Raw genomic sequence first — 21,821 nt, forward strand, 5'->3', positions numbered from 1 at the left:
TTTCTTTGGGAACTTTATGGCCCTGTGTCTTATATGTAGGTCTTTGCTCCATTTTGAGCTAATTTTTGTATATGGTGTGAAATATAGGTCCTCTTTCATTCTTTTGGCTATGGATATCCAGTTCTCTCAGAACTCATCAGAAACCATGAAGGCAAAAAGTCAGTGGTATGATATATTTAAGATATTTTAAGAGAAAATCTTCCAGCCAAGAATTCTTCATCTGGCAAAACTGCTCTTCAAAAATGAGGTTAAGTTTAAAATATTTACTGTAAACAGAAGCTGAGGGAGTTTGTTAACAAGAGTCCTGTGCTATGAGAAATACTAAAGGGAGCTCTGGAGGCTGAAAGGAAAATACAGGAGAGAGAGGTTTGGAGTAGAGTGTAGAAATGAAGGTTATCAATAAGGGTGACAAAGGATAAAAGGGGAGGCAAAAATAATATATTATATATAACAGGATAGGATAAAGGATAGAATGGTTAAAGTAAGTACTCCCTGGACAGTAATGACACTGAATGCTAACAGATTAAACTCTCCTATCAAAAGACAGAGATTGATAAAATGGGTAAAATATATATAATCCATCTACATGTTGTCTATGAGAGACTCACCTTAGATCAAAGGATACAAATAGGTTGAAAGAGAAAGGCTGGAAAAATATATTCCACACAAACACTAACCCAAAAAGAGCTGAGGTATCTATATTAATATCAGAGAAAATAGACTTTAAATGCAAAAATATTATAAGAGTTGAGGAAGGACTAATAAATAAAAACTAATACTAATAAAAGGGGCAATCCACCAAGAACAAATAACAATTTGAAATATTTATGCACCTAACCAGGGTGCCTAGAAATACATGAGGCAAACACTGGCAAAACTGAAGGGAGAAATAGGCAGCTCTACAATAATAGTTGGAGACTTCAATACACCACTCACATCAATAGAACGTCTAGAGAGATGATTGGTAAAGAAACTGAACTTGAATAAAATGATAAATAAACTAGACCTAACAGACATATAAAGAACATTGCAGTCTCAAACAACAGGATATACATTCTTCTCAAGGATAGACCACATGTTGGTAACAAAAAAGATATCAATAAATTGAAAATGATTGAAACTGTACAAAGCACTTTCTATGACCATAATGGAATGAAGCTAGAAGTCACTGACAGACAGAGAATGGGAAAGTCCACAAATACATGATGGTTAAACAACACACTCTTAATCAGCGGTCAAAGGAGAAATAACAAGAGAAACCAGTAAATAACTTGTGATCAATGAGAACACAACATATCAAAACTTACGGGAAGCAGTGAAGGCAGTGCTGAAAGAGAACTTTGTAGTCCTAAATGTTTATATTAAACAAGAAGAAAAGGCTAAATCAAAGACCTAACTGCCCACCTGGAGGAACTAGAAAAAGGACAGCAAACTAATCCCGAAGTAAAACAGAAGGAAAGAAATAATAGAGATTAAAACAGAAATAAATGAAATTGAAAAAAAAATAGAATCAACAAAACAAAAAGTTGGTTCTTTGAGAAGATGAATGAATAAAGTTGGCAAAGCCTTAGCTAGAATGACAAAGAAAAAAAGAGAGAAGATGCAAATAAAAGTAGAAGTGAGAGGGGGGACATTACTGGTGACCCCATAGAATTTAAAAGGTCATAAAAGGATACTATGAACATCTATTTGCCAACAAATTAGACAACTTCGATGAAATGAACAAGTTTCTAGAAACTCCAAACAACCTACAGTGTCTCTAGACAATTGTGTAAAATGGTTCTGTAAGCATCAGTGTGCAAATTTCTGTAAGCATCCCTGCTTTCAATTCTTCTGAGTTTATACCTAGTATCAGGATCTAGTGTATTTATAGTCTCCATTATTATGCTTTTCATCCCTAAAAGTTCTGTTTGGTTCCTTTTATATTTTTCTAATTACTCTTTTTGCTCATGGATTATCTTCTTGAACTTATTTAGACATCTTTGATTGGTTTTCCAACATCTGTATTTCCTCTATTGTTTTAATTTATTCATTTGAATGGATCATCTTTTATTCTTTCTTTGCATGACTTGTAATCTTTTGTTGATGTCTTGGCATTGATTATCTTGATATGTTAACTCTGGAAATCAAATTCTCCCTCTTATCTAAGGTTTTAATTATGGACTAATTATAATAAGTAAACTCATATAGTTAAAATCTAGAATATAGGTTACCAAGGGAGAGATCAGGATATCTCCCTTAAGGATCAGCTGCTTAATTTCTACAGAATTTTAATTAGTTGAATGTAAATGTCTGGAAATGCATAGAGGTGATGGTAGCACATTATGGTGACTATAATTAAGGTACTGGATTATTGAATTGTGTGTATATTGTGGTTGAAAGAGGAAGTTTAGGGTCATGTCAGTCACTAGAAGAAAAGCTAGAGATAGAACATGGGACTGTATAATGCAGTGAATCTTGCTGTGGATGATGACTGTGATTAACAGTACAAATATAAGAATATTCCTTCATGAACTAGAACAAATGTATATCACTATTACGAGGGGTTAATAAGAGAATGGTATATAGGAAAAATGCAACATATTGCAAACTATAGACTATAGTTAAAAGTAATATTTTAATATTCTTTTAACACTTGCAACAAATGTACCACACTAATGCTAAGGGTCAATAATGGGGGGTGGGAAATAAAGGGTATGGGGTTTTGTTTTTGGAGAAATGAAAATGTTCTAAAATTGATTGTAGTGATAAATGCATAATAGTGAACCACTGATTGTGTGATTTGGATGGATTGTATGGTGTGTGAATATATCTCAATAAAATTGCTTTTTAAAAATGAGGGAGGGGCAGGCCATGGTGGCTCAGTGGCAGTGTTCTTACCTGCCATATAGAGACCCAGGTTTGATTCCCGGTGCCTGCCCATGCAAAAAATAAATAAATAAAAATGAGGGAAAATTTAAGATGTTCATGGATAAACAAAAGTTGAGGGAGTTTATTACCACAAGAGCTGTCCTACAATAAATGCTAAAGGGAATTCTTCAGGTTGAAAGGGTAGAAAGCAGCTTGGGGCCATATGAAGAAAAAAGATCTCTGGCAAAGGTGACCTACCATGGTACGTTAAAGTGCCTGTATTATTGTATTTTGGGTATGTGGCTCTAATTTTTATTCTTATGATAAAGAATACATATGAATAAGAAATAACCACAGTTCTATGGTTATTTCTTATTCATTATGAAAATACATAATCTAAACAGATGTGTGACAAAGACAACATAAAGAAAAGTAATGGAGAGGTGTAGGAGCAGAGACTATGTATGCTACTGAAGTTAAGTTGGTATCATTTCAAACTAACTGGTTATAGAGTTAGGGTGTTAAATATAAACCCCATGGGAACCACGAGGAAAGTTTTAAAATATATACAGAAGTGCATATGAGAAGGGGATCAATTTGTTTCATAACAAAAGATCAATTATACACAAAAGAAGGCAGCAATGAAGGAAAGAAGGGACCAAAAAAAAAGCATAAGACATAAAAGAAACAAAGGACAAAATGGCTAAAATAAGTCCTGTCTTAACAGTAATTACTCTGAATGTAAATGGATTAAACTCTCTAAAAGATACAGATGGGCAGAATGTATAAAAAAAGGCATGATCTAACTATATATTATTTACAAGAGACCTACCTTAGATCCAAAGAAACAATAATATCGAGAGTGAAACGATAGAAAAAATATTCCATGTAAATAGGAATAGCTGGGGTGACTATATTGAACAAAATAGATTTTAAATAAAAAACTATTATAAGAGATGAAGAAAGGCATATTAATAAAATGGTCAATCCACCAATATTATATGGCAATAGCAAACATATATACCCTAATAACAGTGCCCAAATCCACAAGACAAACATTGACAAAACTAAAGGGAGAAATGTATTTTTCTGTAATACTATCTGGAGACTTGTACTACTACTTTCGTTAATGGATAGAACACCTAGACAGAAGGTGAATAAGGTCACAGAGAATGTGAACAATAAACAAATTAGACCCAATAGACACACTCAGAAGAATACATATCCTTCTCAAGTATATGTAGATTGTCCTCCAAGATAGACCACATGCTATGTCACAAAGCAAGTCTTAATAAATTTAAATAGATTGAAAGTATAAAAAGCATCTCCTATGACCACAATGGAATGAAGCTAGAAATGAATAACACAAGAAAAACTGGAAATTTCACAGATATGTAGAAAGTAAATGATGCACTCTTAAACAAATAATGGTCAGAGAGAAATCAAAAGGAAAATTAGGAAATATCTTATGACAATTCAAAATGAAAACAGTGAAGGCAGTAGTCAGAGGGAATTCTATAGCTATGAATGCCTATATTAAAAAGGAAGAAGAGTATCAAATAAATAACCTAACATCATATTTAGAGGAACTAGAAAAAAGAGAAAAAAACTAAAACTAAAGTTACTAGAGGGAAAGAAATAGTAGATTAGAGTGGCAATAAAAAAAATTGTTTTTTTGAAAAGATCAATAAAATTCACTAACCTTTAGCTAGATTGTCAAATAAGAGGAGATGCAAATAATAAAACTCCAAAATGAAAGGGGAGAACTTACCCCTGATTTTGCAGAAATTAAAAGGATTATAACAAAGTACTCTGAACAATTACATACAAATAAAGTAAACTAACAAAATGAACAAATTCTTAGGAACACACAACTTACCTAAAGTGACTCAAGTAGAAATAGAAGATCTCAATACACCCACATATAACAAATAAAGAGATTGAATTAGTAATCAAAAAACCTACCAAGAAAGAAAAGTCCAGAACAAGACAGCTTCACTGGTGAATTATATCAAATATTCAAAGAAGAATGAACGTAATCCTCAAACTCTCCCCCCCCCCAAAATTGAAGAGGTGGTAACTCTTTCTAACTGATACCATGAGGCCAACATTACCCTAATACTAAAGCCAGATAAAGGTATGCAAGAAAAGAAAACTACAGACCTATTTTTTTTTATGAATAAGAGGCAAGAATCCTCAATAAAATACTAGCAAATAGAATCCAACAGTATAAAGAATTACACATCATGACCAAGTGGGATTTATCCGGGGAATGTAGCATGGATCAATATAAGAAAATCAATCAATGTGCTACACCACATTATATGAATGAGGTGGGGAGGAAATAACATTGCAATTGATGTAGAAAAGTTATTTGACAAAATCCAACATAATGACTGAAAGCCTTTACCTTGAGTTCATGAATAAGACAAAGATTCCTGCTATTCAACAGAAAAAGAAATAAAAGACATCCAACATGGAAAGGAAGAAGTAAAAAGATCTCTATTCATAGATGACATGAGCCGCCATATAAAAAAACAAAACAAAACAAAGAATCCACAAGAAAACTACTAGAACTGATAAATTCAGCAAAGTTGCATGGTACAAGATTAACACATGAAAATCAGTTGCATTTTTCTATACACCAATAAAGAATACTCTGAAATGGAAATTAAAAAGTTAACATTGAAAAGCAATGGTGAAAGCAGACATCTTTGCCTTGTTCTTGATCTAATAAAGAAAAAAAGAGGAAGAGAAAGAAAGGAAAGAAAATACTTGTCAGTTTTTGTGGATTGGCTCTGTGCTGGTGCTTTCCTTCAGTGCTTGGAAAACTTATAGTGAACCTAAAGAACAGTCCAAGGCTGAAATATAGGGTCCTCTCTGGCCTCCTCTGAGCAAACATCTTATTCTGAGCATGTGCACATGACTTTATCAATTCGCCCAAATATCTGGATACTTTGAATGAACCCAACTCCCCCCAGGAAATTTGCAGCCTCTCCTCCAGTTTCTGGGTGTTATTGGATATCACAATCAGTAGTCCTTTATCCCAGTGTGCTGTGGTTTGATTCTTTTTTATAGTGCTTTAGAATCTAGCCGTTTCTATATCCAGAGGAAGTTCTGAGACTGGTAAGACAGAGACAAGCATCCTGGATCAGTCTGTCAGGACAGATGCTACAGACATGCAGGCATCTTAGTATGTGCAAGAGGGTTACACTGCTTCCTCTGTAACCCAAGACCAGGGACCATCACTGTGAGTATGGGTTGGTGCCACACTAAGTCATGGAGGGGGTGGGAGAAGGACCGTTGAAGGTGCCATGAAGTTTTCCTACATTTTTAAATGAATAAATATTGTATTTCATGTAAAATATACATGACTATTAATAGTCTTCCAGTTTAATGGCATTTTAAAACAGATAGCATCTGTTCTAGTTTGCTAACTGCCTGCCAAAATGCAACACACCAGAGATGGATTGGCCTTTAATTAAAGGGGATTTATTTTGTTAGTTCTTCAGAAGAAAGGAAGCTAACTTTCAACTGAGGTTCTTTCTTATGTGGGAAGGCACAGAGTGATGTCTGCTGGCCTTCTCTCCAGGCCTCTGGGTTCCAACAACTTTCCCCAGGGTGATTTCTTTCTGCATCTCCAAAGGCCTGGGCTGAGCTGTGAGTGCCGAGATGAAGTATGCTGAGCTGCTTGGGCTGTGCTATGTTAAACTCTCTCATTTAAGCACCAGCCAATTAAATCAAACATCATTCATTGCAGCAGGCATGCCTCCTAGCCGACTGCACACATAATCAGCAACAGATGTTCACATGCCATTGGCTCATGTCCACAGCAACAGAACTAGGCACCTTCACCCGGCCAAGTTAACACCTGAAAACAGCATCTGTTTTCAAGAAAATGAAACATTTTTAAAGCATATTATGACCAAAATGGAAGAACCTCCTCCCCAAAGGTCAAAATTATATGGTCACAGGACCTGTACATAAAACCAACAGAATCTGTCAAATTACCCAACAAAATCAATCAATTTACAACCAATTTATTTCCCTTGTTGGAAAGCTCATGAAAATTCCATGGGGGATCAGAGCCCAAGGCTTTATATTTAAGGAAGTATGTATCCCGAAGGAGCATGTTCTTTTGTGGGAATCATCAGGAGACTTCATGAACAAACTTCTAATCTGTGGATTTCCCTCTCAGTAACCACATATCTCCTTCTCGCCAGGTCCATGGACAGAAAGCCTCTTGGGAGGAACCAATGGAGTGGATCCAGAACACTCTTCCCTGATCATCAACCCAACAAGAACAATCAAAGCTGTACCACCTGACCTTGCCCACAGGGGACTCTCACAGAATTGCCTCACCTCCCAAGGATAGCACCCCAAGTTCTCTAGACTTGGATCCTCTGGTAAGTAGAGGCCATTCTAAAAAATATTTTCCTACCATTTTCAAGTCTTTTTTTCCTTAATTCAGTGCTTGCCCAATTGTAACCCTTTAGCTATTTTCCAGAGCTCTGAGAAAGTTGGTTCTACCAGTTTCTTCTAGTTATCCAGTGTCACCTTCAGGATAAGAACTATAGAACGTCTAACTCCACCATCTTGCTGACATCATTCTCCCAGATCTTGGTTTTTAATGCAGTTCTCCAATAAAAGGAATAAAGATTCCTTGGAGAAATGGCTGATTCTGGGACTAGGGCAGGAAATATACAAGATGAGCCTTGTTCTAGTTTGCTAGCTGCCAGAATGCAATATACCAGAAACGGAATGGCTTTTGAAAAGGGGAATTTAATAAATTGCTAGTTTTCAGTGCTAAGGCCAAGAAAATGTCCCAATTAAACAAGTCTATAGAAATGGCCAATTAAACAAGTCTATAGAAATGTCCAGTCAAAGGCATCCAGGGAAAGATACCTTGGTTCAAGAAGGCCGATGAAGTTCAGGGTTTCTCTCTCAAGTGAGAAGGCACATGGTGAACACAGTCACAGTTTCTCTCTCGGCTGGAAGGGCACATGGTGAGCAAGGTGTCATCTGCCAGCTTTCTCTCCTGGCTTCCTGTTTCATGAAGCTCCCTGGGAGGCATTTTCCTTCTTCATCTCCAAAGGTCACCACTTGTGGGCTCTCTGCTCCTCATGGCTATGTTTTTCTTCTCTGCTCTCTCTGAATCGCTCTCATTTTCCAAAATGTTTCCTCTTTTATAGGACTCCTGTAAACCAATCAAGACCACCCAAATAGGTGGAGACACATCTCCCCTAATCCATCTTAACAACCACACTTGATTGGGTTACATCTCTAGGGAGATGATCTAATTATATACAGTATGGAATAGGGATTATTCTGCCTCTAAGAAATGGGATTTTGATTAAAACATGGCTTTTCTAGGGTACATATATCCTTTCAAACCAGCACAAGCATGAAGCATCCTGCAGTGCCATAAATTAAGGACGTGCTCAAAAAATAAATAAATCTACATCGATGAGATTACATCAAAGGGGCATAGGAACTAACTGAAAGAGTTGACAATGGTCGAAGCTAAAACAGCTTGAGCAAGAAAATAAAGTGTAAGTATATTATAACTCAAAATATAACATAAATACCCATGAATCTATTTCTATAGAGACAATAGATTAATAAATGGGGGAAAAGAAACAAATCACCCATGCAGAAGAACCCTAAATGATTTACATAGATAACTCCGCCCTAAAGGAGGGAAACAGAATTATCCATTCCTTAAATGTGGGCTGTGTGTAGAGACTTCCTTCCAAAGACTAGAGTATGGAAAGGGGTGAGTAACTTCATAGTGGCTAAACTTGACAAAAACTACTTCAGCCAAGTGATGAAGACCATCAACAGTCATAAATCATGTTGATATTATGTGCACTTCATAAGATATGTTGAAAATGGCACTTTATTCCCGTGATCTTTCTCCCCCCAAACACATAACCCCAGTCTAAAAATTTAAAAAAATCACATAAATTCCAGTAGAGGGTCATCCTGCAATATATTTGACCAATACTTTTGAAAATGTCAAGGACACTGAAAAAGAAAGAAAAGGCTGTGAAACTGTCACCCCCAAGAGGAGCCTAATGAGACATGACAACTAAATATTATGTGGTATCCTGAATAGGATCCTGGAACAAAAAAAAAGGCAATAGGTAAAAACTAAGGAACTGTGATTAAATTAAGGACTTTAATTAATAATAATTTATCAATATTGTTTCATTAATTGTAACAAATTAATCATACTAATGTAAGATAATAATAGGCGAAATTGTGTGTAGACATATGAGAACTCTCCGTTTACTACATTTCTCCATAAATTTAAAACTGCTCTAAAAAATATATATCTTTAAATGGTAAATAAAGACAATCCCAGATAAAGAAAGATTGAGATAATTCATTGCTAGCAGACCTGCTTTACAAGAAATACTAAAGTCATTCAGGTTGAAAGGAAATGGCACAATAGGATAATGCAAATCCACATGAAGAAATAAAGAGCACCAGTAAATGTAAATACATAGGTGTGCCAGTTTGAAACTATTATATACCCCAGAAAAGCCATGTTTTAATCCTGATCCATTCTTGTGGGGCCAGACCTATCCTTTCCCTGGATACCTTAGATTGGACATTTTTATGGACTTAGAACTGTAAACTTGGAACTTATTTCCCTTTTTAAAAGCTATTCCATTTCTGGTATATTACATTACAGCAACTTTACAAACTAATACAGTAGGTAAATATAAAACTCAGTAAAAATATATATTTTTTTAATTTTTTAAAATTTTTTTTTATTAATTAAAAAAAGAATTAACAAAACAATTAGAAATCATTCCAATCTACATGTACAATCAGTAATTCTTAATAACATCACATAGTTGCATATTCATCATTTCTTAGTACATTTGCATCAATTTAGAAAAAGAAATAAAAAGACAACAGAATAAGAATTAAAACAATAATAGAAAGAAAAAAAAAACAAAAAAAACAAAAACAAAAAACCTATACCTCACATGCAGCTTCATTCAGTGTTTTAACATAATTGCATTACAATTGGGTAGTATTGTGCTGTCCATTTCTGAGTTTTTATATCCAGTCCCGTTGTACAGTCTGTATCCCTTCATCTCCAATTATCCCTTCTCTTTTTTTTTTTTTTAATTAACGGAAAAAAAGAAATTAACCCAACATTTAGAGATCATACCATTCTACACATGCAATCATTAATTCTTAACATCATCACATAGCTGCATGATCATCATTTCTTAGTACATTTGCATTGGTTTAGAAGAACTAGCAACATAACCGAAAAAGATATAGAATGTTAATATAGAGAAAAAAATAAAAGTAGTAATAGTAAAATCAAAACAAAACAACACAAAACAAAACAAAAACCTATAGCTCAGATGCAGCTTCATTCAGTGTTTTAACATGATTACTTTACAATTAGGTATTATTGTGCTGTCCATTTTTGAGTTTTTGTATCTAGTCCTGTTGCACAGTCTGTATCCCTTCAGCTTCAATTACCCATTGTCTTACCCTGTTTCTAACTCCTGCTGAACTCTGTTACCAATGACATATTTCAAGTTTATTCTCGAATGTCCGTTCACATCAGTGGGACCATACAGTATTTGTCCTTTAGTTTTTGGCTGGATTCACTCAGCATAATATTCTCTAGGTCCATCCATGTTATTACATGGTTCATAAGTTTATCTTGTCTTAAAGCTGCATAATATTCCATCGTATGTATATACCACAGTTTGTTTAGCCACTCTTCTGTTGATGGAGATTTTGGCTGTTTCCATCTCTTTGCAATTGTAAATAATGCTGCTATAAACATTGGTGTGCAAATGTCCGTTTGTGTCTTTGCCCTTAAGTCCTTTGAGTAGATACCTAGCAATGGTATTGCTGGGTCGTATGGCAATTCTATATTCAGCTTTTTGAGGAACCGCCAAACTGCCTTCCACAGTGGTTGCACCCTTTGACATTCCCACCAACAGTGGATAAGTGTGCCTCTTTCTCCGCATCCTCTCCAGCACTTGTCATTTTCTGTTTTGTTGATAATGGCCATTCTGGTGGGTGTGAGATGATATCTCATTGTGGTTTTGATTTGCATTTCTCTAATGGCCAGGGACATTGAGCATCTCTTCATGTGCCTCTTGGCCATCCGTATTTCCTCTTCTGAGAGGTGTCTGTTCAAGTCTTTTTCCCATTTTGTAATTGGGTTGGCTGTCTTTTTGTTGTTGAGATGAACAATCTCTTTATAAATTCTGGATACTAGACCTTTATCTGATATATCATTTCCAAATATTGTCTCCCATTGTGAAGGCTGTCTTTCTACTTTCTTGATGAAGTTCTTTGATGCACAAAAGTGTTTAATTTTGAGGAGTTCCCATTTATTTATTTCCTTCTTCAGTGCTCTTGCTTTAGGTTTAAGGTCCATAAAACCGCCTCCAGTTGTAAGATCCATAAGATATCTCCCTACATTTTCCTCTAACTGTTTTATGGTCTTAGACCTAATGTTTAGATCTTTGATCCATTTTGAGTTAACTTTTGTATAGGGTGTGAGAGATGGGTCTTCTTTCATTCTTTTGCATATGGATATCCAGTTCTCTAGGCACCATTTATTGAAGAGACTGCTCTGTCCCAGGTGAGTTGGCTTGACTGCCTTATCAAAGATCAAATGTCCATAGATGAGAGGGTCTATATCTGAGCACTCTATTCGATTCCATTGGTCGATATATCTATCTTTATGCCAATACCATGCTGTTTTGACCACTGTGGCTTCATAATATGCCTTAAAGTCAGGCAGCGCGAGACCTCCAGCTTCGTTTTTTTTCCTCAAGATGTTTTTAGCAATTCGGGGCACCCTGCCCTTCCAGATAAATTTGCTTATTGGTTTTTCTATTTCTGAAAAATAAGTTGTTGGGATTTTGATTGGTATTGCATTGAATCTGTAAATCAATTTAGGTAGGATTGACATCTTAACTATATTTAGTCTTCCAATCCATGAACACGGTATGCCCTTCCATCTATTTAGGTCTTCTGTGATTTCTTTTAGCAGTTTTTTGTAGTTTTCTTTATATAGGTTTTTTGTCTCTTTAGTTAAATTTATTCCTAGGTATTTTATTCTTTTAGTTGCAATTGTAAATGGGATTCGTTTCTTGATTTCCCCCTCAGCTTGTTCCTTGCTAGTGTATAGAAATGCTACAGATTTTTGAATGTTGATCTTGTAACCTGCTACTTTGCTGTACTCATTTATTAGCTCTAGTAGTTTTGTTGTGGATTTTTCCGGGTTTTCGACGTATAGTATCATATCGTCTGCAAACAGTGATAGTTTTACTTCTTCCTTTCCAATTTTGATGCCTATTTTTTTTCTTTTTCATCTCAACAGATTTAAGGGAGAATTATATAAAAAATAATAATAAAACTTTATTGTTGGAGGGAGACATGGCAGCATAGCGGGGTGTAGAATTTAGTTTGTCCTCCAGAATGGCAGCATAGCGGGGTGTAGAATTCAGTTTGTCCTCCAGAGCAGCTAGTAAATAGCCAGGAACTGTATGGAACAACTGTTGAAGGGGCATCAGTGATGGGACACACATTGTTCACCAGTCTGAAATGTATGGAACAGCTGAGATCCCACACAAAACTGTAAGACTCCCAAGCCACGGAGGACAGTGTGACAAGCTGGTTTCCCAAGGGGAAAGGAAACAGACTTTACTTGTAGCAAGGAAGTTAGCTCAACCAAAGTCCAATTGCAGAATTAATTAACAAATTCAGACTGCTGAAAACAGGCCCTGAGCACAGATAAACCTGGAATAAGCACTAAAGGAACCCAGAGTTTCTGCCCTGGTAGAGGGGGTATGGGACTGATGGGAAAACAAATAAACAGAGGCCTTTTGAGTTGGACAGCAAAAAACACTGGAAAAGAACCCCAAGGAAAGGGGGTACATGAGACTGGGGACACATAGAGCCACTTACCAACTCCAGCTCTTCTTTTTTTCTTAAGTTTTAAAGAGATTTTTATTTTATGGAGCTCCACTTTTTAATAAGTCCTTACATATTGCTATATCTTTTTTATATGTTTTATTAATAAAACAACATACACACAAACATTCTTAACATATATAATTTGATACATTGTATACAATCAATGGCTCACAGTATCATCATATAGTTTTATATTCATTGCCATGATAATTTTTTTGAATTTTGCATCACTCCAGAAAAAGAAATAAAAAGAAAAAACGCATACATACCATATCCCTCACCCCTCACCCTCATTGACCACTACTATTTTCATCTACCCAATTTATTTTAACCTTTGTTTCCCCTATTATTTATTTTTTATCCATATTTTTTACTCATCTGTGCATACCCTAGTTAAAAGGAGCATCAGACACAAGGTTTCACAATCACACAGTCACATTGTAAAAGGTATATCATTATACAATCATCCTCAAGAAACAAGGCTATTGGAGCACAGCTCTACAGTTCAGACACTTCCTTCCAGCCACTCCAATACACCATAAACTAAAAAGAGGCTATTTATATAATGCATAAGAATAACTTCCAGGATAACCTCTTGACTCTGTTTGAAATCTCAGTCACTGAAACTATTTTGTCTCATTTCTCTGTCCCCTTTTTGGTTGAGAAGTTTTTCTCAATCCCTTGATGCTGGGTCCCAGCTCATCCAGGGATTTCTGTCCCATGTTTCCAGGGAGGTTTACACCTGGGAGTCATGTCCCATATAGAGGAAGAGGGCAGTGGGTTCACTTGCCGTGTTGGCTTGGAGAGAGAGGCCATATCTGAGCAATGAAAGAGGTTCTCTGGGGGTAACTCTTAGACCTAATTTTAAGTAGGTTTAGCCTGTCTTTTGCAGGAATACATTTCATAGGGGTGCCCCCCAAGATCGAGGGCTCAGACTATTGATTTGGTTGTCCCCACTGCTTTCTAGAATATCAGAAATTCTTCAAATGGGGAAGTTGGATTTTGCCCCTTTTCTCCCCATTCCCCCAAGGGGACTTTGCAAGTATTTCTTTATTCACTCAAATCTCTCTGGGATGTATTGGGACATCACATTAACCTGGACAAACCAACAAAATCTCATGCCCTATTCAAGATTCCATGTACTTATGGTGTTAACTAAACTGACCATACAAGTGTTTTGTTAAGAAACATGGGTGAGGCCTCAATTTGAATAGGGTCAGATTCATGAGTAGCACACCTCTCTCCAATTTAAGCAAATAGAGATTTATTGATTAATATAAGAAATATAGAGAAATAAAGTAAATTACATCACCAGGCTGGAATTCACCAATACCCGAAGAAGAACGCTAGGGAATCCTGGAGACAGCATTTTCTGGGTTTGCCTGGGAAAGTCCTGAGCAGAGCGTCCTCCTCTCAGATGAGATTCCAAATTCTGCTTGTGGGCAGTTTATACAGTATAAACTTAGCTACAGTCCAGCTGATTTATGTGACCAAGCCCAAGTGTTTCTCATAAGACTGGCTAGGTCTCAATAGAAACTTTCTTGAGCAAAAATATTTTTATGACAGTACATTCCTGTCTCAGAAGGTAGCCAGCCTTCCCAGTCAGATCTGTACATTTTACCATCAAGACAAAATGGTTGCTAGATATTTGTTTTGTATATTGTGATACAGGCAATTGCATGTGTAACTAAGCTGGTTTCTGTGATGAGAACAACAATCACACAAAGGGTCAAGCTGTTCCTTTAGGGTAATAAACAACTTTGTGTTTTCATTTCTGCCTGGCAGTTAGTCTCAAAGTGAGGCAAGCGCATATATGTGTGTGTGTGTGTGTGTGTGTGTGTGTGTACATATTTCATTCAGCTCTAGGGTCTGACCTTGCTTTGGATACCCACTGTAATTATTTTTCTTAGAAACGGTATAAAGAATATATTTCTTCATACATTAATAATCAATGGAATAGACAAAGTAGCCTTGAGCAGTCAGTATGTAATATCTTTTGATCAGATACTGAAGTGTTACAATGGTCAACATTAGCTAAGCTGAGCAGACTCCACAAATTTAGTTTTCCTCTTTCATATTTCATTCAGCCCTAGAATTTGGTCTCATGATGTAAGCCATGATTATTTTGGGGGCAAATTTAGTATATATCTTTTTTATTTGAATATAGATATTCAGATATCTCAGAGTATAACAGCTAGACTTTGGAATCTCATCGAAGAAGAGGATGCTGTGCTCAGAACTTTCCCAGGCAGATCCCGAAAATGCTGTCTCCTGGATTCCCCAGCATTCTTCTTTGGGTGTTGGTGAATTCCCATCTGGTGAAGTAACTTACTTTATTTTTCCGTCTTCCTTTTACTAATCCTTCTTATTTTAATAATAAATACTTATTTGCTTGAATTAGAGAGAGGGGTATTAACTCACGAATCCGACCCTGTTCAAATTGAGACCTCATCCACATTTCTTAATGAAACAGCAAGTTAAATTAGGAAATGCACTACCCAAAATATAAATTTTGCACCAAATAAACATCTCTCTTTTTAATATCACACAGAAGTTGAAGTTTTAAAACATGGATGATATCATCCTTTACCCAGTCTTCTGATATACCTTAGTCCTATCCAGATCAGCTTCATTCATGTCTCCACTCAATGTCTGGTCACTTTTTCAACTTTTTAATTAGTTTCTGTATGGGGTAGTGCTGACTTTCATAGCTTCAGAGTTCTAAACCTGAGTCTCAGGTGTCACATAAATACCTGAAGTTTCTGGGAAAGACCATGTTATATACAAACAGCTTAGTATCTCAGAATTTAGAATTAATAGTTTTCACCTCCTGAATATATGAGTGCTGTAAGAGCTTACAGTCTAGAACCCTTTACAATAAGCCCCAACCTGATAACCCATGATCTCAACTTTAGTTGAAGTTTTTATACTCAAGTTAGTCCATATGATTGAGGCATGATAATATTTGTCTTTTTGTTCCTGACATTTCATTCAACATACAGCTCTTAAGGTTCATTTATCTAGTTGCATGCCTCACAACTTCACAACTTTGTGGCTCCTCAGTAGTCCGTTGTATGTATCCAACTTAGTTCCCCCTTCCATTCCTCAGTCCTTGTACTCTTAGGCTACCTCCATTCATTGTGGATTACAAACACTGCCACCAGAAACCCCAGTGTGCAAATGTCCATTCGAGTCTCTGCACTCGAATCATATGGCAGCCCCACCCCCAGCCTCCTGTGGAACCACCACACTGCCCTCCAAGGGGCTAGATCTCTCATTTCCCTACTGACAGCAAATAGGTATCTCTCTCTCTCACTGCATTCTCTCTAGCACTTGTTTCTCTCTGTTCATTTATTTATTTATTTTTAACATGGGCAGGCACTGGGAATCAAACCCGGGTCTCTGGCATGACAGGCGAGAATTCTGCCAGTGAGCCACCGTGGCCTACCCTCTCTATGTTCACTTTTAAACAGTTATTCACACATCATACAAACCAGCCTAATTATATAGTCATGCCTTCGTTACCATACTCTATCTGAAGATATTTCCTTTTCTTCCACACAGAATCCATACCCCTTTCCCAATTCCCCTGCTGTTGACATTCAGTTTTGGCATAATGCCCTTGTTACATTACATGACACTAGACCCTAGCTTACATTGATTCTACTTTTACTCCTATACTGTCTGTTTTCAACTCCCCGCAGTACTGACAATCATTTGTTCTTCCTTATGCAAAAACATTTTTTAATTTGTATATTTAATCACCATCATTGTACACTCTAGGCTTCCTATATTATACCATGTCAGTCTTTATTCTCTATCTTTCCTTCTGGTTTCATACATGCCCCCAGCCCTTCTCCCTCTATCATACTCACACTCAGCTTCATTCAGTGTACTTATGTTACTGTGCTATAATCAGGTAGTATTGTGTATTCCATTTCTGAAATTTTACAAATCAGTCCTGTTGCACAATCTGTATTCCCTCAGCACCATTGACCAATCTCTCTCCTATTTCTGCCTCCTGATAACCTGTGTTCTTAGCTTCAATTCTTCAAAATTCACTCATTAATGTTAGTTCATATTAGTAAGACCATACAGTATTTGTTCTCTTGTGTCTGGCTAATCTCACTCAGCATATCCTCTAGGTCCATTCTTGTTGTTACATGTCTTTTTTACTTTATTCTGTCTGACAGCTGTGTAATATTCCATTAAATATATATACCAGAGCTTGTTTAGCCACTCATCCTTTGATGGACATTTGGGCTGCTTCCATCTCTTCACAATTGTAAGTAATGCTGCTATAAACATTGGTGTGCAAGTGTCAATTTATGTCCTTGCCCTCATGTTCTCTGAATAGATACCTAGCAATGGTATTGCTAGATCATATGGCAATTCTATATTTAGCTTCCTGAGGAACTGCCAAACTGTCTTCCACTGCAGTTGTACCATTTTATATCCCTACCAACAGTGAATAAGTGTGCCTCTTTCTCCACATCCTCCCCAGCATATCGTTTTCTGTTTTCTTTTTGTTTTTATAATAGCCATTCTAGTTGATGTGGGATGATCTCTCATTGTGGTTTTGATTTGCATTTCCCTAATAGCCAGTGAAGATGAGCATCTTTTCATGTGCCTTTTAGCCATTTGTATTTCCTCTTCTGAGAATTGTCTATTCATTTTTTTTTGCCCATTTTTAAAATTGGGTTGTTTGTCTTTTCGTTGTTGAATTGAAGAATATATATATATATATTCTGGATACTAAACCCTTATCTGATATGTGGTTTCCAAATATTATCTCCCATTGTGTAAGCTGCCTTTTTTACTTTCTTGACAAAGTTCTTTGATGTACAAAAGTATTTAATTTTGAGGAGTTTCCACTTATCTATTTCTTTCTTCAATGCTCGTGCTTTGGGTGTAAGATCTAGGAAACCACTTTCTATTATAAGTTTTATAAAATATTTCCCTACATTTTCTTCTAAGAGTTTTATGGTCTTAGCTCTAATGTTTAGGCCTTTCATCCATTTTGAGTTCATCTTTGTATAAGGTGTGAGATATGGATCCTCTTTCATTCTTTTGCATATGGCTATCCAGTTCTCCAAGCACCATTTATTGAAGAGGCTGCTCTGTCCCAGGTGACCACTCCAGCTCTTGATTGGCAAACCCAGGGAGCTGGGGTCTGGTTCTGAAAAACATTTTCAGGTCTTTTTATTTTTATTTATGTTTCTCTATATATTTTTTACTTCTTAGCACCTCATTAGATAGAACTGCTAGCACACTCAGGCTTCAGCACTGCCCCAGGCAAGGGCAGAAATAAGGCATGTCACAAAGACAAAGTAGGTAAATGCGGAAAATTCCCTAAAGGGCATATCTTACCCAAGAAAAAGGGGACAGGTCCCAGGTCAGGTGGCTGCCTTCCTTCAGGGAATTCAGGCCCCAGGGGCTAGAAAACAGAAGCAACCTAAGACCGCTCTCTACCTGAGCCACAACACTGGCAGGGAGAGGCTGCTGAAATTAAAGGTACCACATCACTTTACACTGGTGGGAAGCTGCAGGCATGCTGGGTATGATAGGAAAAGCACAGTCTAGAGGCTTCATAAAAAGTCTGACAACATGCTGGGTCTCACCCTCAGGAAAACTTGATACTGACTACTTTCTCCTCCTGAGATGTGGGCCTCTCTGGTCTGGGAAAATATGACTAGGGTTGATAATATTTGAGGAGACCCTCAAAAAAAGTTCCACATAGGCAGGGCAAGAACCAGAAAAACAAGAGATGAAAAATTCTGATCAGTTAAACAGAATCTATGTTAGAGGTCTAGAATAAGCTGAACTGAATGACAAAGAACAAATAGAGAACAAAGAAAACCCTAGATAAAAGAGTGAAAAATGCCTGTTGATGGACATTTTGGCTGTTTCCCTCTCTTCACAATGGTAAATAATGCTGCTATAAACATTGGTGTGCAAATGTCTGTTTGTGTCTTTGCCCTCATGTCCTCTGAGTAGATACCTAGCAATGGTATTGCCAGGTCATACAGCAATTCTATATTTAGCTTTTAGAGGAACCGCCAAACTGCCTTCCACAGCGGTTGTATCATTTGACATTCCCACCAACTGTGGATAAGTGTGCCTCTTTCTCCACATCCTCTCCAGCACTTGCCATTTTCTGTTTTATTGATAATGGCCATTCTGGTGGGTGTGAGATGTTATCTCATTGTGGTTTTAATTTGCATTTTCATAATAGTCAGGGAAGTTGAGCATCTCTTCATGTGTCTTTTGGCCATCTCTGTTTCCTCTTCTGAGAAGTGTCTATTCAAGTCTTTTGCCCATTTTATAATTGGGTTGGCTGTCTTTTTGTTGTCAAGTTGAACAATCTCTATATAAACTCTGGATACTAGACCTTTATCGATATGTCATTTCCAAATATTGTCTCCAATTGTGTAGGCTGTCTTTTTATTTTTTCACGAAGTTCTTTGATGCGCTAAAGTGTTTAATTTTTAAGAGTTCCCATTTATTTATTTATTTCTTCAATGCTCTTGCTTTGGGTGTGAGGTCTAGGAAACAGCCTCCTAGTATAAGATTTATAAGCTATTTCCCTACATTTTCTTCTAACAGTTTTATGGTCTTAGGTCTAATGTTAAGGTCTTTGCTCTCTTTTGAGTTAACTTTTGTATAGGGTGTGAGATATGGGTCCTCTTTCATTCTGTTGCATGTGGATAACCAGTTCTCAAGGCACCATTTATTGAAGAGACTATTTTGTCCCAGGTGAGTTGGATTGACTGCCTTATCAAAGATCAATTGTCTATATCTGAACACTCTATTCTATTCCATTGGTCAATATATCTATCTTTATGCCAGTACCATGCTGTTTTGACCACTCTAGCTTCATAGTATGCCTTCAAGTCAGGTAGCATGAGACCTCCGACTTCATTTTTTTTTTCCTCAGGATACTTTTAGCTATTCGGGGCACCCTGCCCTTCCAGAAAATTTGGTTATTGGTTGTTCTATTTCTGAAAAGTAAGTTCTTGGGATTTTAATTGGTATTGCATTGAATCTGTAAATCAATCTAGGTAGAATTGATATCTTAACTATATTTAGTCTTCCAATCCATGGACATGGTATGCCCTTCCATCTATTTAGGTCTTCTGTGATTTCTTTTAACAATTTCTTGTAGTTTTCCTTGTATAGGTTTTTTGTCTCTTTAGTTAAATTTATTCCTAATTATTTTATTCTTTTGGTTGCAATTGTAAATGGAATTCTTTTCTTGATTTCCCCCTCAGATTGTTCATTACTAGTGTATAGAAACACTACAGATTTTTGAGTGTTGCTCTTGTAACCTGACACTTTGAACTACTCATTTATTAGCTCTACTAGTTTTGCTGTGGATTTTTCGGGGTTTTTGACATATTGTGTCATATCATCTGTAAGCAGTGAGAGTTTTACTTCTTCCTTTCCAATTTTGATGCCTTGTATTTTTCTTTTTCTTGTCTAATTGCTCTGGCTGGAACTTCCAACACAATGTTGAATAACCGTGGTGATGGTGGACATCCTTGTCTTGTTCCTAATCTTAGGGGGAAATTTTTCAGTTTTTCCCCATTGAGGATGATGTTAGCTGTGGGTTTTTCATATATTCCCTTTATCATTTTGAGGAAGTTCCCTTCTATTCCTATCCTTTGAAGTGTTTTCAACAGGAAAGGATGTTGTATTTTGTCAAATGCCTTTTCTGCATCAATCGAGATGATCATGTGGTTTTTCTGCATTGATTTGTTGATATGGTGTATTACATTAATTGATTTTCTTATGTTGAACCATTCTTGCCCACCTGGGATGAATCCTACTTGGTCATGATGTATAATTCTTTTAATGTGTTGCCGATCGATTTCCAAGAATTTTGTCGAGGATTTTTGCACCTATATTCATTAGAGAGATTGGCCTGTAGTTTTCTTTTCTTGTAATATCTTTGTCTGGCTTTGGAATGAGGATGATAGGGTGATGTTGGCTTTGTAGAATGAGTTAGGTAGCTTTCCCTCCACTTCAATTTTTTTGAAGAGTGTGAGCAGGATTGGTACTAATTCTTTCTTGTATGTTTGATGGAATTCACATGTGAAGCCATCTGGTCCTGGGCTTTTCTTTTTGGAGAGCTTCTTAATGACTGATTCAATTTCTTTACTTGTGACTGGTTTGTTAAGGTCGTCTATTTCTTCTCAAGTCACAGTTGGTTGTTCATACCTTTCTAGAAAGTTGTCCATTTCATCTGCATTGTCGTGTTTATTAGCATGAAGTTGTTCATAGTATCCTCTCATTACTTCCTTTATTTCTGTGGGGTCAGTGGTTATGTCTCCTCTTCCATTTCTGATCTTATTTATTTGCATCCTCTCTCTTCTTCGTTTTGTCAATCTTGCTAAGGATCCATCAATCTTAATTGATTTTCTCATAAAATCAGCTTCTGGTTTTGTTGATTTTCTGGATTTTTTTCATGTTCTCAAGTTCATTTATTTCTGCTCTAATCTTCATTATTTCTTTCCTTTTGCTTGCTTTGGGGTTTGTTTGCTGTTCTTTCTCTTCTTCTTCCAGGTGGACAGTTAATTCTTAGATTTTTGCCCTTTCTATTTTGTGATATAGGTATTTGGGGCAATAAATTTCCCTCTTAGCACTGCTTTTGCTGCATCCCATAAGTTTTGATATGCTGTGTTTTCATTTTCATTTGCCTCGAGATATTTAATGATTTCTCTTGTAACTTCTTCCTTGACCCACTGGTTGTTTAAGAATGTATTGTTGAGCCTCCACATATTTGTGCATTTTCTGGCACTCTGCCTATTATTGATTTCCAACTTCATTCCTTTATGATCTGAGAAAGTGTTTTGTAAGATTTTGATCTTTTAAAATTTATTGAGACTTGCTTTTTGACCCAGCATATGGTCTATCCTTGAGAATGATCCATGAGCACTGGAAAAAAAGGTGTATCCTGCTGTTGTGGGGTGTAATGTTCTATAAATGTCTGTAAG

General features: G+C 36.5%; 1 protein-coding gene and 1 long non-coding RNA gene across 6 annotated transcripts in view; one reads left to right on the plus strand and one right to left on the minus strand.

Annotated features, from left to right (window-relative positions):
- The window catches only part of LOC143691812 (uncharacterized), a 90,977-nt gene that overhangs the window by 58,863 nt on the left and 10,293 nt on the right, over nt 1–21,821 (plus strand). The window contains exons 4-5 of one of the 2 annotated variants that reach the window (XR_013179698.1): nt 7,074–7,256; nt 14,993–15,143. This is a non-coding gene — a long non-coding RNA (uncharacterized LOC143691812). Of the gene's footprint in view, nt 1–7,073; nt 7,257–14,992; nt 15,144–21,821 lie in introns of those variants that run through there. The other variant, XR_013179697.1, reaches the window with a different exon arrangement.
- Nucleotides 1–21,821, minus strand: part of FAM186A (family with sequence similarity 186 member A) — a 127,242-nt gene that overhangs the window by 24,735 nt on the left and 80,686 nt on the right. The gene's annotated exons all lie outside the window — the stretch shown is intronic.

The sequence above is a fragment of the Tamandua tetradactyla genome, chromosome 7 (genome assembly GCF_023851605.1).
Source record: "Tamandua tetradactyla isolate mTamTet1 chromosome 7, mTamTet1.pri, whole genome shotgun sequence".
Classification (NCBI taxonomy): Eukaryota; Metazoa; Chordata; class Mammalia; order Pilosa; family Myrmecophagidae; genus Tamandua; species Tamandua tetradactyla.